This window comes from Ambystoma mexicanum, chromosome 6p (genome assembly GCF_040938575.1).
Source record: "Ambystoma mexicanum isolate Mex_15411 chromosome 6p, UKY_AmexF1_1, whole genome shotgun sequence".
Lineage (NCBI taxonomy): Eukaryota > Metazoa > Chordata > Amphibia > Caudata > Ambystomatidae > Ambystoma > Ambystoma mexicanum.
The window spans coordinates 255,587,805-255,601,056 of record NC_090935.1 but is presented as its reverse complement, the minus strand read 5'-3'; the positions used below and the strand labels follow the sequence as shown (position 1 = coordinate 255,601,056).

Here is a 13,252-nt window from a genome sequence, read left to right as displayed (position 1 = left end):
TCAAACAAGTGAGTAGACCATCTTTGGATATGCTCTTTACACACTTCCTACACCCTGAGGTGACTTCAATCACAAGGACAGTAACAGCATTTATGTATCACACTAGTTATAATTGGCAGATTCCGAGGTCGTAGAAAGGAAAGGTTTAAGGAAGGAAAAGGGTTAAACAGTTTCTCAGTATATGTGAGGACAACTACATCTTCCAATGGAATCTAGACACGCCTTTCCCAGCAGTAACAGTCTACAACAAGCTACCACCTATGAGGGACAAACAATATCAAAGTCAATGGACTCAGAGTCTTCAAGGAGCTAGGACAGCCAAAGTCAATTTGACCACAGTTTATGGAGCTGAGACACTTCTTGGATAAAAGTCTTGCACAGAGAGTTTGTAGAAAAATCACTTGTAGGGTCACAAGCTGTTACGCCTGTGCAAGGAGAGTTTAGATCAACTCTGAAAAATAAGCCACTGCAATTCCCAACTGAGAAGAGCACAGCTAAAGGGCATGAAGGTAGGTACCCAAGGCCTAAACAGTACCTCTGGTTTGGGGATAAGAGGGAGGATGTCTAGAGGGCTCCTGCGGCTATACTTGGGAGGTCGGCGGCAGCTACAGGCTCTTTAATTTCAGAGGCACTTAGCAAACAGCACAGTCATGGTTTTCGGATACTGGTTGGGTTTCCTTCACTCCTTGGGTCCTGCACTCTGGTGAGGGTACTTGGGATCTGGTCGTCCTGCTTCTGCATGGTCTTTAGGAGACTCATGGAGCTTCAAGCCGGATTCGTGATTGCTTCAGACGTTTCACTCGACTACTGATACACAACCCCTCGCATTCGGTTCTCCCAGCAACGAAGAAGCACTGCCAGTCGGGGAGGGTGGTTCAGTGGAGTTCATCTCTGGGGTATTTGGTCCCCCTAACCCAAGGAGAGAAGTTGTTCCATCTGGAACTTCTCTGTCAAGGTGAAAAAGGAGTTCAGCACAGCAGCAGGTCTTCACCGGTCAATTCAAAGGTCCAGGAGGATGCAGCAAGCTTCGTTCACAGTTTCTTCGTTGGGTGTTTCTCTCAGTGGTCGACTCTGACTCAAGTCCCAAAACCCTCACCTTTTAAGCAGGTTTCTCCCATTCATGCATAGCCTAGGCTGTAAATCACACAGCAGGGTGGCTGTCCTGAAAGGACAGACAGCAGCCAATCAGGACTGGTTGCATTCAGGTATTCCTAGAGACAGTCTGAATCCTGTATGGCTAGAAGCACACCTTTTCTGTGCCTAAACTGCAATAATTGCAACAATGTGATGAGAGGCAACTATAGAAAACACCCAAGAAATGGGAACAAAATAAGGATAAATGATTATGCAACCTGCGACACAAGATCAGTCATTTATGGACTAAATTGCCCGTGCAGAATATTCTATGTGGGACAAATAGAAAGTAAGAAAAGCGAAAGAACGATGGAACGAGCACAAAAGCAGCATTTGAATAAATAACATCAGATCACTGGTCGCACAGCATTTTGCAGAAAATAGGCATACTAAACTAAAAGTGACAATATCAGAAGTTGTGAAAAAAACGCAAAGGGGAGGAAACCATGCAAAATACATGGATCAGAGAGAATTATTCAGTATTGAAAGACTGGGAAGTTTAGTTCCAGATGGAATGAACAAGGAATTCAATCTAAGTGCCTTTCTATAATTCTCATTGTTAGGCAGGATTGTCTGCAGTAACCCTGTGGAGACTACACCAGTCTTGTCCTCTTGGTATTAGGTAACCCACCTATTGGTATAGGTATGTACTACACAAGTTGGTAGTGTGACTGAGCAGCCAGACTTATCTCAAGAGGGTAAATGTGAGCTGTAGCATCGAAATCCACATATAAAAAGTACCAAAATAACACTTGCACTCAAGGTTTTCTAGTAAAATAATTATTTAACAGTCAGTTTTAAATAAGCATTCTTTAAGAATGGCAATGTGCAACAATAAAAATATACTTCATAACACATTCTCAGAATCAAGATAAGCAAGTAGATACTCTTTAGAGATGCTTCCTACACCCTGCGGTGACTTCAATGACTAGGACAGTATTGGCATTTATATATCACTTTTTGCACTTGGTAAAATTCTGAGGTTGTGAAAAGGAAAGGGTAATGGAAGGAAAAAAGGTTAACAGGTTCTCAGAGCATGTGAGCACATTTAAATCTCCCAATTAAGTCTAGATAAGATCTTTCCAAGCAATAACCGTTTCAAACAAGTTGCCACCCCTGAGGGACAGTTAGAATCAAAGTCAATGGGTCAAAAGAGTCTGCAAGGAGCCAGGACAAATCTATGGAGCTGAGTCGCTTCTTATATAGCACAAATGTCTTGCACAAAGTTAGAGAGTTTGTAGAAAATCACTGTTGGGCCACAAGCTGTTAGGCTTGTGAAAGTCAGAGCTGCGATCAACTCTACAAAAACCAGCTACTGCAAGTCTCAAGTGAGATGATGCAAGCTACAGACTTAAGAGGTAAGTACCCCTTAGTCAGCACAGTACCTTAAGGTTGAAGAAGAGGGTCCAGCTGGCTTCTGTTCTGTTTGCAGGATTTCAGATCCTGGGCCTCAGTCGTTGGGACAAGAGGGAGGATGTCTGGAGGACTCCTGCACTACAGTTTGAAGGTCGACAGCAGCTACGGGGGCTTTTCAGTCCAGGGGCTCTTCGTGGTTTCAGCTACCGGCAAATAGTACCACCGTGGATCTTGGACACTTGGTGGGCCTTCCTTCACTCCTTGAGTCCAGGACTCTGGTGAGGTGACTCGAGCTTGGGTCATCCTGCTTCTGAAGGGTCCTCAGGATCTTCCTGGAGCTCCGGTCCAGCTTAATGACTATGTACTAGACTACGGATTTCTCAACCCCTGGCACTCTGTTCCAGCAGCAGCAAAGAAGTACAGTCAGTTGGGGAAGGTCTTCCAGCAAAGTTCGTCTTGGGGTTAGTTGGTCTCAACAACCCAAGAGAAGACGCCATCTTTGGAGCTTCTCTAGTCAATTCGGAAAAGCAGTTTCAGCACAGCAGCATGGCTTCACCGGGCAGTTCAATGGTCCAGGAGGATGCAGCAAGCTTCTCTTCATGATTCCTTCATTGGATGTTTCAATCTGTTCAAGAAGCCTCGCCTTTTATGCAGATTTCTCCCATTCATGCTCAGCATAGCTGTCACTCACACAGCAAGGTGACTGTCCTGTAAGGACAGCCAGCCAATCAGCACTGGGTGCATTCTGGCTACCAAGGACACTAAGGACAAGGAGTTTTGGGCACCTCCCTCGCTTCCTGCCCTGCCAGACACACTGGAGCCAGAGGTCGGGTTTCAGTACTGAAGTACACCAAAGGCAAAATGAAAAAAAGAGTTAAACCTGGTTTGGCGTGCAGAGAAAGAAAGACCTCACAAACAGAAATGGCGAAAAAAGCCGACGGGGCCATTTTGACACATTGGTCACCAATGGGTGCTAAACTGCAGCTGAGGGTTCTGCATGCGGTAAGAAAGCACAAGGGTAGGAAAATTAAACAACTACCACCAGCCATTCAAAGTTGTGAGGGTAAAATAACAAATGTTGCATGAGTAGGTAGGAAAAGGGGCTACTAAGGAGCCCCCAGCACTCCCCATAAAATGGGGTATGCTGGACCTACATAGGAAAAAGGTAAGTAAAGCCAATTTCACTTTGCTACTTTTGGGAACAGTAGTTTACCCAGGAGAAGGTATTTAAACCTTATGAGCAATCCAAAGGACTTCTCTGTGACACTGCACTGAAGGTGCTATGTGTCACTATACAAAAAGTAGATACCTATGGAGTTTGTGAGACTCCAAAAACAAAGAATACAGAATCCAAATTAGGTCAAAATACATGAGTGAGAAAAAGGTCTCACTCACTCCAAGATAAAAATTAAAAAGACCAAAAGTCCAGCAAAAGAGCTGGGGGTCTCCAAGTTTGAAGGCTATTAGCACAGAAGAACAAGTTACTTACCAACAGTAACGTTCTTTCGACTGGATGTTCCTCCCACGTATCCCTCAGCTTATGATATTAGTATCCTGCCAGCTTTGCTGCTTCTGAAAATAAGTTTTTTGGCATAGGGCACTGTGCACGAGGTCGTGGCGTCGATGTCCCTCGACAGGGCTCCGTACCGTGTCGACGTCACCATCAGTATAAATAACTTGTGCCGCGTCTGTTGACTTCAGTTCTGTTTTATTCGAGGAACACCCAGGCGTGCCTCATGACCGATAGACACTTTGTGAGAGGAAAGTGTAAGAAACACAAACTGTACTGTGGGGTAGGCTGTGAGGGGCGATGAGGAATACATGAGAGGAACATCCAGTTGAAAGAATGTTACAGTTGGTAAGTAACTTTTCTTCGAATGGATTGTGTCCTCCCACGTATTCCTCATCTTATGATAGACTCCCATAGCAGTAGTAATTTTAGAGGTGGGAGTACTATTTATTATTTTCATGGACGGAATGAAGTACCGCCTTGGCAAATAAACCCTCATTGGAGGAAGAAGTATCCAAGCAATAATGCTTGATGAAGGTATGCATTGATGCCCACGTTGCAGCTGAACAAATATCTGCTGCAGGGACTCCCCTCTTCAGAGCCGCAGAAGTAGCCATCCCCCTAGTGGAATGGGCTCGAAGCCCATCTGTGGCATCCTTCCCCACCAATCTGTAGCACTCAATTACAGCCAGAATGGTCCAGCGGGATATGGTTTGTTTTGTCACCGCTAATCCTAATTTATGACCCGTATAACCTACAAAAAGTTGGTCATCTTGACGCAATTATTACATTCTTGAAATGTAAAAACTGCGAGCCCTTTTGGGGTCCAGCCTATGCAGTCTCTCATGTTTGCCTAAATGAGGAGGAGGATAGTATGTTGGTAATATGATTTTTTGTGACAAATGGAAGTCAGAAACTACATTTGGTAAGAAAGAGGGTTTAACTTTAAGAACCACCTTGTCCTTGTAAAACGTAGTATATGGAGGTTTACATGAGAGAGCCTGTAGTTCACTAACCCTGCGGGCTGATGTTAAGAACAGTTTTTAATGTTAGAAGCCTCAAGGGACAAAAGTGCAGAGGCTCAAAAGGTATACAAGTTAGAAACTTAAGTACTAGATTTAAATCCCACGTTGGGACATGAAAGGGGACTGGAGGGTACACATTAGTGAGCCCTTTCAGGAACTGAATTATCAATGGAATTTTGAAGTAAGGAACCTCTTATGAGCGCTTGAAAATGGACAGCACCGCTAGATATCCTTTGATTGTTCCGATCTGGAGCCCCAGATTGGCTAGATGCAATAGGGAAGAAAGCATCGTTGGGGTGCCACATTGAAAAGAGTCCACATCCTTATCTTTGCACCAATTACTGAACTTGTTCCAATGACACCGGTACAAGGATTTTGTTGCTGGTCTTCTGGCCGAAAGCAAAATCTCCATTACGTCATCCGGAAGATCCCAAACCTCTCAGAAACCATGCGTGAAGATTGAGTGTCTTGACCTCTGGATGGAGAACCCGACCTTCCTCTTGCAAGAGAAGATCCTCTTTTTGCGGAAGACGTATTGGATGGCAGATGGACATGTCCAGAAGGTCCGGGTACCACGTCCTCCTGGCCCAATCCGGGGCAATTAGGATCATGGATTTCCTGAACTTTCCTAACCTCCTGATTACTTGAGGAATCACGGGGACTGAAGGAAACGCGAAACATCCAGTCCACCACAAACACGTCTCCTAGAGCTCCTCTCAGAGGAAATTATCTTGAGCAGTACTGTTCGCACTTTCGGTTTAACGTGGTCACGAACAGATACACTCGAGGGGTTCCCCAAAGGGGGAAGATTTCCATAAGGACTTCCTGAGCTAGTTCCCACTCATGGGAGACCGTGCTCTGCCTGCTCAGAGCATCTGCTGCCGTGTTCTGCTCTCCGGCTAGGTGAACTGCCGATAGAGAGATTCCTTCTCGTATTACCCAAAACCAGAGCTGCATTGCCTCTCTGCACAGTGGTAGTGACCCTACATCTCCTCTCTTTTTGAGGTAGTACATGGCCACCCTGTTGTCCGTCATTATCAGGACATTCTTTCCCTGTACAGAGGGCAGAAAAGCCTTCAGCGCTAGTCTGATTGCCCTCAGCTCCAATAGGTTGATGTGTAGTTTGGACTCCGATGGAGACCAGTAACCGCTGATTGTCAGATCGTTGGTATGGGCTCCCCACTCTGTGAGTGAGGCATCTGTTACTACTGTTATCTCCGGCCATGGTTGCCAAAAAGATTCTCCCTTGAGGATGTTGTCGTTGCAAGCCCACCATAGTAGATCCTGAGGGACTGTGCTCGGGACTTGCAGAAGATCCGACATATTCCCAGAGAACTGGGACCACTGAGTTCTGAGGGCCCATTGAAGGGATCTCATTCTCAACCTGGCCTCTGGCACCAGAAAAATGCAGGACGCCATGAGGCAGAGCAACCTCAGAAAACTGAAGGCCGGCAGATGCTGGGCATTCTGGAACTTTGTTACCATCTGCAGAATGTGGAGAAATCTCACCTCCGGAGGCGTTGCTTTGCCCGAGAAGTGTCCAAAACTGCTACGATAAATTGAAGCTCTTGGGATGGTATCATGTGGGACTTCTTGAAATTGAAGGAGAAGGCCATTTTGTGAAGGACGTGACCGGTGATGGATAGATGTTCCTGAGCTTGTTCGGGAGAACGTGCTCTAAATCAACCAATCGTCCAGGTAGGGGTAGACGTGAATCCCCCTCTCCTGAGACTCGCTGCCACAAACGCCATCAATTTGGTGAAAACCCTTGGGCGGAGATCAACCCGAATGAAAGAACTTGAAACTGATAGTGAGTATTGCCAATCGCGACCCTCAGGTACTTTCTGTGCTTGGGATGGATTGGCACATGAAAGTAAGCATCCTGAAGGTCCAATGATACCAACCAGTCTTGGGGTTAGAGAGCCTGAAGGATCTGAGAAAGGGTTACCATCTTGAACTTGTCCTTCTTGAGGAACTTGTTCAAATTTCTTAAGTCCAAGATGGGTCTCAATCCTCCGTCCTTCTTTGGGATGAGAAAGTATGGGGAGTACCAACCCTTGTTCCTCTCCGCTGCAGGTACTTGTTCTATTGCACCTTTCTCTAGCAGGGTTAACATTTCCTGCAACAGGAGCGGATCTGGAATTTTGACAGAGTTGGTTCCCAGTGGATGGTTCTGAGGCCTTTTTAGGAAGGGAAGGCAGTAACCTTGAGCTACTGTTTCCAGTGCCCAAACATCTGAAGTAATGCCCCGCCATTCTTACAGATGCTGAGAGATTCTGCCTCCCACTGGGGTTTTGTGTAACAAGGCCTCAGAGTGATTTGGAGATGGCTGCAGCAGCGGCTGAGGGCAAAGGTGCCGTTCCCGAGGTTGGCTTTGCAGTCTTTCCTCGTTCACCACGAGAGACATTTCTCTTGCTTCTTTGAAAGGCCTGCCCTCTTCCTGTACCAAAAGAGGTGTAGTTTCGAAAAGAACGACCACTCCAGGAAGATGAGCCTGAATAGGGTTTCTGAGGCTGTCGCATGGAGGCGCTAAGAGATTTAGCTACCACTTTTGAGGTCTGTAGTTTTTCTAGGCTTTCATCCCCCTTACTACCAAACAACCTCAAGCCATCAAAAGGCATGTTGAGAAGTCTGGCCTGCACATCTGGTGCAAACCCCGACTTCCTCAACCACGCACATCTGCGTAGCACTGCGCTTGCAGCCATGGATCTGCTGATGCTATCGAGACTGGAGAAATTGCCCTATTGCCTCCTTTCCATCTTTGACAATATTCAGGAAGCCTTCCCTTTCCTCGCCTTCCAGAATATGTTCAGCTGCCTCCAAAATGCAGTCCCATAGTGTATGGGTGAACCTGGCCAAGGTACAGGTGACATTAGTTGACTTGAGAACCATGCTACCCGAAGTAAAAACTTTACGGGCCCAAGCATCCACCTTCTTATCCTCTCTATCGGAGGGAAAGACGGATATGCAGTCTGTCTTGAGGCAGTTGCAGCTTGAATAACCAGACTTTCTGGAGTGGGATGTCTGTTTAAATACTCAGGATCAGAAGAACAAGTTACTCTCTTACCTGGTAACGTTCTTTCGATGGGATGGTCCGACGACTTATTCCATATCTATGACAGTAATCACCACAGCTGTGCTGCTTCGGAAAATCTTTCGCCGTCTGCATCCTGCGTCGATGACGTCGATACGCTGTCCTCGAGGGCCTCCGTCGAGCTGACGTCACCGGATGTTATAGATAGGACGCACAATGCCCGTAGCCTCAGTTGTAGTTTTTTCCCCCAGAACATGCGGCACCAATCTTCAGCCAGTATGACCACAGAAAGCCTTGCGGAAATGTAAGCTGCAATCGCATAAGAAATTCTGTAGCTGGGTAGACAGGGAGGGAGCGATAGGGAATATGTCGTCGGACCATCCCATCGAAAGAACGTTACCAGGTAAGAGAGTAACTTTGTCTTCGAGGAGTCTGGGTCCTCTGACGTATTCCATATCTATGACAGACTCCCAAAGCAGTACCAACGTAAGGAGGTGGGAAAAGAATTTAGAATAGAGAAATTTAGAATGCCCAATCAAAATGCAGAGTAAAGGACCGCCTTGCCAAAGGCCAGATCCTGCCCAGGGATAGAACCTAGGGAGTAGTGTTGTACAAAAGTATGGACCGAAACCCATGTGGCTGCTTCACAAATGTTACGAATAGGAACACCCCTCTGCAGGGCAGTAGAGGCAGCCATATCCCTAGAAGAATGGGCCCGCAAGCCTACCGGAGGGTTCTTACCCGCCAAGTGGTAACATTCAGAAATTGCCAAGATAATCCATCTAGACAAAGTCTGCTTATTAACAGCTTGTGCCAAACGCCTTCCAGCGTAACCAATAAAGAGCTGATCGTCCACTCTGACCCAGGACATGTGTGAAATGTAGAAGCTTAAAGCTCTCTTAGGATCCAACCTATGGAGCCTCTCCTCTTGCTTACCAGGATGTGGAGGAGGATAAAATGCTGGAAGAATAACCTTCTGGCTTAAATGAAATTCTGACACCACCTTCTGAAGAAAGGAAGGACGAACTCTAAGGACAACCCTGTCCGTATCGACGGAGTCTTCGAGGACACCGATGATGTCTTCGACAAAAGGCGTCAAAGATGCTTTTGGCTTCGATGTCGAAGCCGTCGGCGAAGTCGCGGATGTTTGACAACTTTTGTTTCTTATACAGTGTCAGGGAAACACTAGATTCTCGATGAATCTTCGACGACTTGGAGTCGACTCTCACCCATACTACTGGGTTTTACCACAGTAGTTCCTGACTTCCCTGTGTCGTCCAATGGAGCGACCGGGGTCTGGCTCTTTTGAGGCTTCATTGAAGGGATCGAGGCCGCATTCTCAAAGACCTCCATCATCTTCCTTCTAAAATCTTCGCATTTTCTTGGAGAATCCGACTTAGTCGGGCATCATACCAATTTGAAGAGGAAGATGAAGAGGGCCTCGATCTACTACGAGATCGGGATCTCTTAGAGTCTCTATGACGATCCAATTCTTTCGAATCGCTTGATTTTTTTATGTCTTTTCGATGAGGCCTTCGAGGAGGCCTTAGAAGCTTCCCGCCCCACCATCAGTTTACCTTTCCTCTCATGAAGGGCCTTCTCCGTCATCGACTGACAGGAGCCACAGTCGCCGGTTCGATGATCTGAACCTAGGCACCAGAGACAAACGCAGTGAGGGTCTGTGATCGAAATCTTCGATCCGCAGTCGATACATTTTTTTAACCCCGTCTTGGGAGTAGAAGGGGTAGAAGAAGACAACATTTTCAGAAGAAAATTTCGAAGCGTGCCGTTCGAGAGCGAAGCAATCGGAAAAAAAAAGGAACTGAAGCCAACGGGAACGGCACAAGTTATTTATACTGAGGGTGATGTCGACATGGTACGGAGCCCGTCGAGGGACATCGATGCCACGACCTCGTGCACAGTATCCTCTGCCGAGAATTTTTTTTTTTCCGAAGCAGCGAAGCTGGCAGGATACGAATATCATAAAATGAGGAATACGTGGGAGGACACAATCCATTCGAAATGAGAATTCTCTCTAATATTCATGGATATACCCGTAGGGCCCCTGACAAACATAAGGGATGCCCGAATAAGTACACATACCCATCTCTAGGCAATCACATTAAGCAATTACTAATCACACATAAGAAAAGGTGATAATGTGGAATAATGCATAAAATCAATTCAGAATACCGTAGTGCAAGGACATTTCGAAATTATTGTTATTGACTATGGATTAAATGTATTGTACATTTAGTTGTAAAATAAGCACAGACTGATTGTATATAAAAAGAATGTGAGCATGATTTCTTGGATAAACATATGGATGATAAAAATAGGACCACGAGAGAAAATCAGGATCACGATCACGTAACAAAAACAAATGAAATATAAAAAATATAAAACGACAACCAAAACATTAGATGCTTCTATGTCCACCACAGAAGATCAGGGTCATGATCACGTTGTGAAGCGCAAAAGAACAACCAAAGCGGTAGATGCTTCTAGGTCCATTCTCTAGCGCTTACACAATAACCCATGATAGTACATGAAATAGCTATGGCAACTGAATCACCTGTCACTCGAAAAACAGCCACTAAAAAAATGTCAGCGACCCTAGGAATTCCGGGAATCCCATTATTATATAGGTTTTGGTTACAGCAACTCAGAATATAACAAGGAGCATTAAAATAGAACAGAAATGAAAATTATATCAATCGCTACAAGAATATTATATCAATTGCTGCATTTAAAATAACTGAGTAAACAAAAAAAACACTATGATGTCATCACGCTTTGACGTTGACGACATGTGTAAATAAATAGTGGCCATTGTGTTTCCACAACCGCGGCCGGAGACTATTCTAAACACTAGATTGAGACCTGGTGTTGGAAATACTGGTAAGTATACCTAAACAAGAAAAATAGGAGATATCAACAGTTATATACTGTTGGAATGTGACTACACTAGCAAATGCCACTTAGAGGATACTACATTTTGCCCAAAATGTGTCCATAGGATCCTCCACGGGGTATTGAAGCTACAGTGCCAGTTTATCAACGCATGCAAGTAAAAGTGGAGTTCTAATAAGAAAAAGAGAAACCTGATAGCCAGAAGAGTTGGAAGCTATTACCAACAATATACAGGTAATAGAAAGTATGCAGTTCTAATCATTGTTGATAGAAATATTTTAAAACCATGATAGAGTCCAAAGCGGTAAGCTGAACTAAGTAGCGTTATTTCAATTTTTTAGGGAGATTCCCGGGGTACAAGATATCAATTTCCAAACAGTAGGAATTTGAACATAACATCCAGTTGATTTTATACACAAGGATCATGAAAGAATGAGAAGGAATTGTAAATATAATACAGAGTGATAGAAATACATTCAATTTTCTTTATTAGATGGAATTGGAATAGAAGGAAATGAAGCTGAATATAACATCTCCTGAAGAAGGGATGCCACTTTCCTGAAATACGTACAGCAGATTATAAAGAATGAAGAAAACATTTCCATACGTACTAGGAATATCTATGTTACAGAGTTCAAAACGATAGATGCTATTCTGGATATTTGAAAGATTACATTTGTGAAATTGGAGAAATTTGTATGATTGCAAATGAATTTTCTTTTGAATTCTTTTTTGAAATTTGTGTGAAAGAGAAAATTAACCTTAATACAAAGAAACCTTTGTTTTATATAAAAAATGGAATACTTGTTATTTCTAACTTGTTACAAAAAAGGAAAGAAAACGAACATATGGGTTGGTTTACAATACAAATAGGTGTGCAGGGGATGAGAGTGTTCCACAAGTGTGTGGACATCTGCTGTTCTTTCAATTCATAGGGACAAAGGACAGGAGAGTTTCGAGACCCTCCCTCACATCCTGCCCTTCCAGACACACTGGAACCAGAGGCAGGATTCAGGGCTTAGAGCACAAAAAAGGTAGCAGGTGCCCTTCTCTAGAAAGAACATGGCATGATAACCTGTTCTGTGTTTTTTTTCCCACTTTGAGAGTCTGCAGCCATCACTTTTTTCTCACTGTACTTTTCACAAAGGAGGAATATCCATTTGCAGATCAGTCTTTGTCCCGCCCACAAGGGCAGTCCAGCACCAAAATGCCAGGCAAACCACCTTTGAACAAGAGTACCAACAGCAACCCCAGACACGTGTTTGCCTGGCATTTCGGCGCTGGATTGTTCTTGTGGGCGGGACAAAGACTTATATGCAAATGGATTATTCCTCCTTTGTGAAAGGTACGGTGAGCTAAAAGCAACGGCTGCGGACTCTCAAAGTGGGAAAAAAAAACACAGAACAGGTTATCATGCCATGTTCTTTCTAGAGCGGGCGTCTGCTACCTTTTTTGTATTCAGGGCTTAAGCCCAGCAAAGGCAAGACAAACAAAGGGCTCAAACTTTGGCTCACCGCACAGAGTAAAAACCAAGAAAGACCTCACAAACTGAAAATGGCAAAAAAAGAAGACAGGGGCCATTTTGAAGAAATGGTCACCCATGGGTGCAGGACTGCAGCTGAGGGTTAAGCTTGCGGTAGTGAAGCACAATGGTGGGATAAAATAAACCACTGCCACCAGCCATTTAAAGTAGGGAGGGTAACATAAAAATGTTCCATGAGAAAGTAGGATTAGGGGCTACGAAGTAACCTCCCCCCCCCCAGCACTCCACATAAGATGGGATGTGCTGGTTCTACAAAGAGAAAAGTTAAGTAAAGTCAATTTCATTTTACTATTCTAGGGAACTGTAGTTCATACAAGAAAAGGTATTTAAAACTTATGAGAAATCTAAAAGAATGTCTGACACTGTACTGGACGTGCAGTGTGTCACCATGCAAAAAACAGCTGCCTATGGAGTTTGACAGACTCCAAAACCAGAATCCAAATCAGGTAAAAACACATGAGTGTGTGAAAAAGGTCTCCCTCACTCCAGGGGTACAATTTAATAGTCCTAAAGTCCAGCAAAATAACTCAGGGTCTCTAAGGTTGAGGGGAATTAGCACAGAAATGAGAATTCTCCCCAACACTCCTCAGAATAGAATTGCCAAAATTGCAATTTAGTGTTAGCTCAACATTGGAAAGTGCAATAAAACATTAAATGTATTTGCAGGAACCATCTTGCACGGGACTAGATGCTGCCAGAACTATGCCATATTAGCTAGCCACCACATACCAGTGGCC

The 13,252-nt window shown here is 44.6% G+C and overlaps 1 protein-coding gene across 1 annotated transcript in view; it reads right to left on the bottom strand.

The window, feature by feature from the left end:
* ME2 (malic enzyme 2) overlaps positions 1-13,252 on the bottom strand; it is a 426,330-nt gene that overhangs the window by 97,682 nt on the left and 315,396 nt on the right. The gene's annotated exons all lie outside the window — the stretch shown is intronic.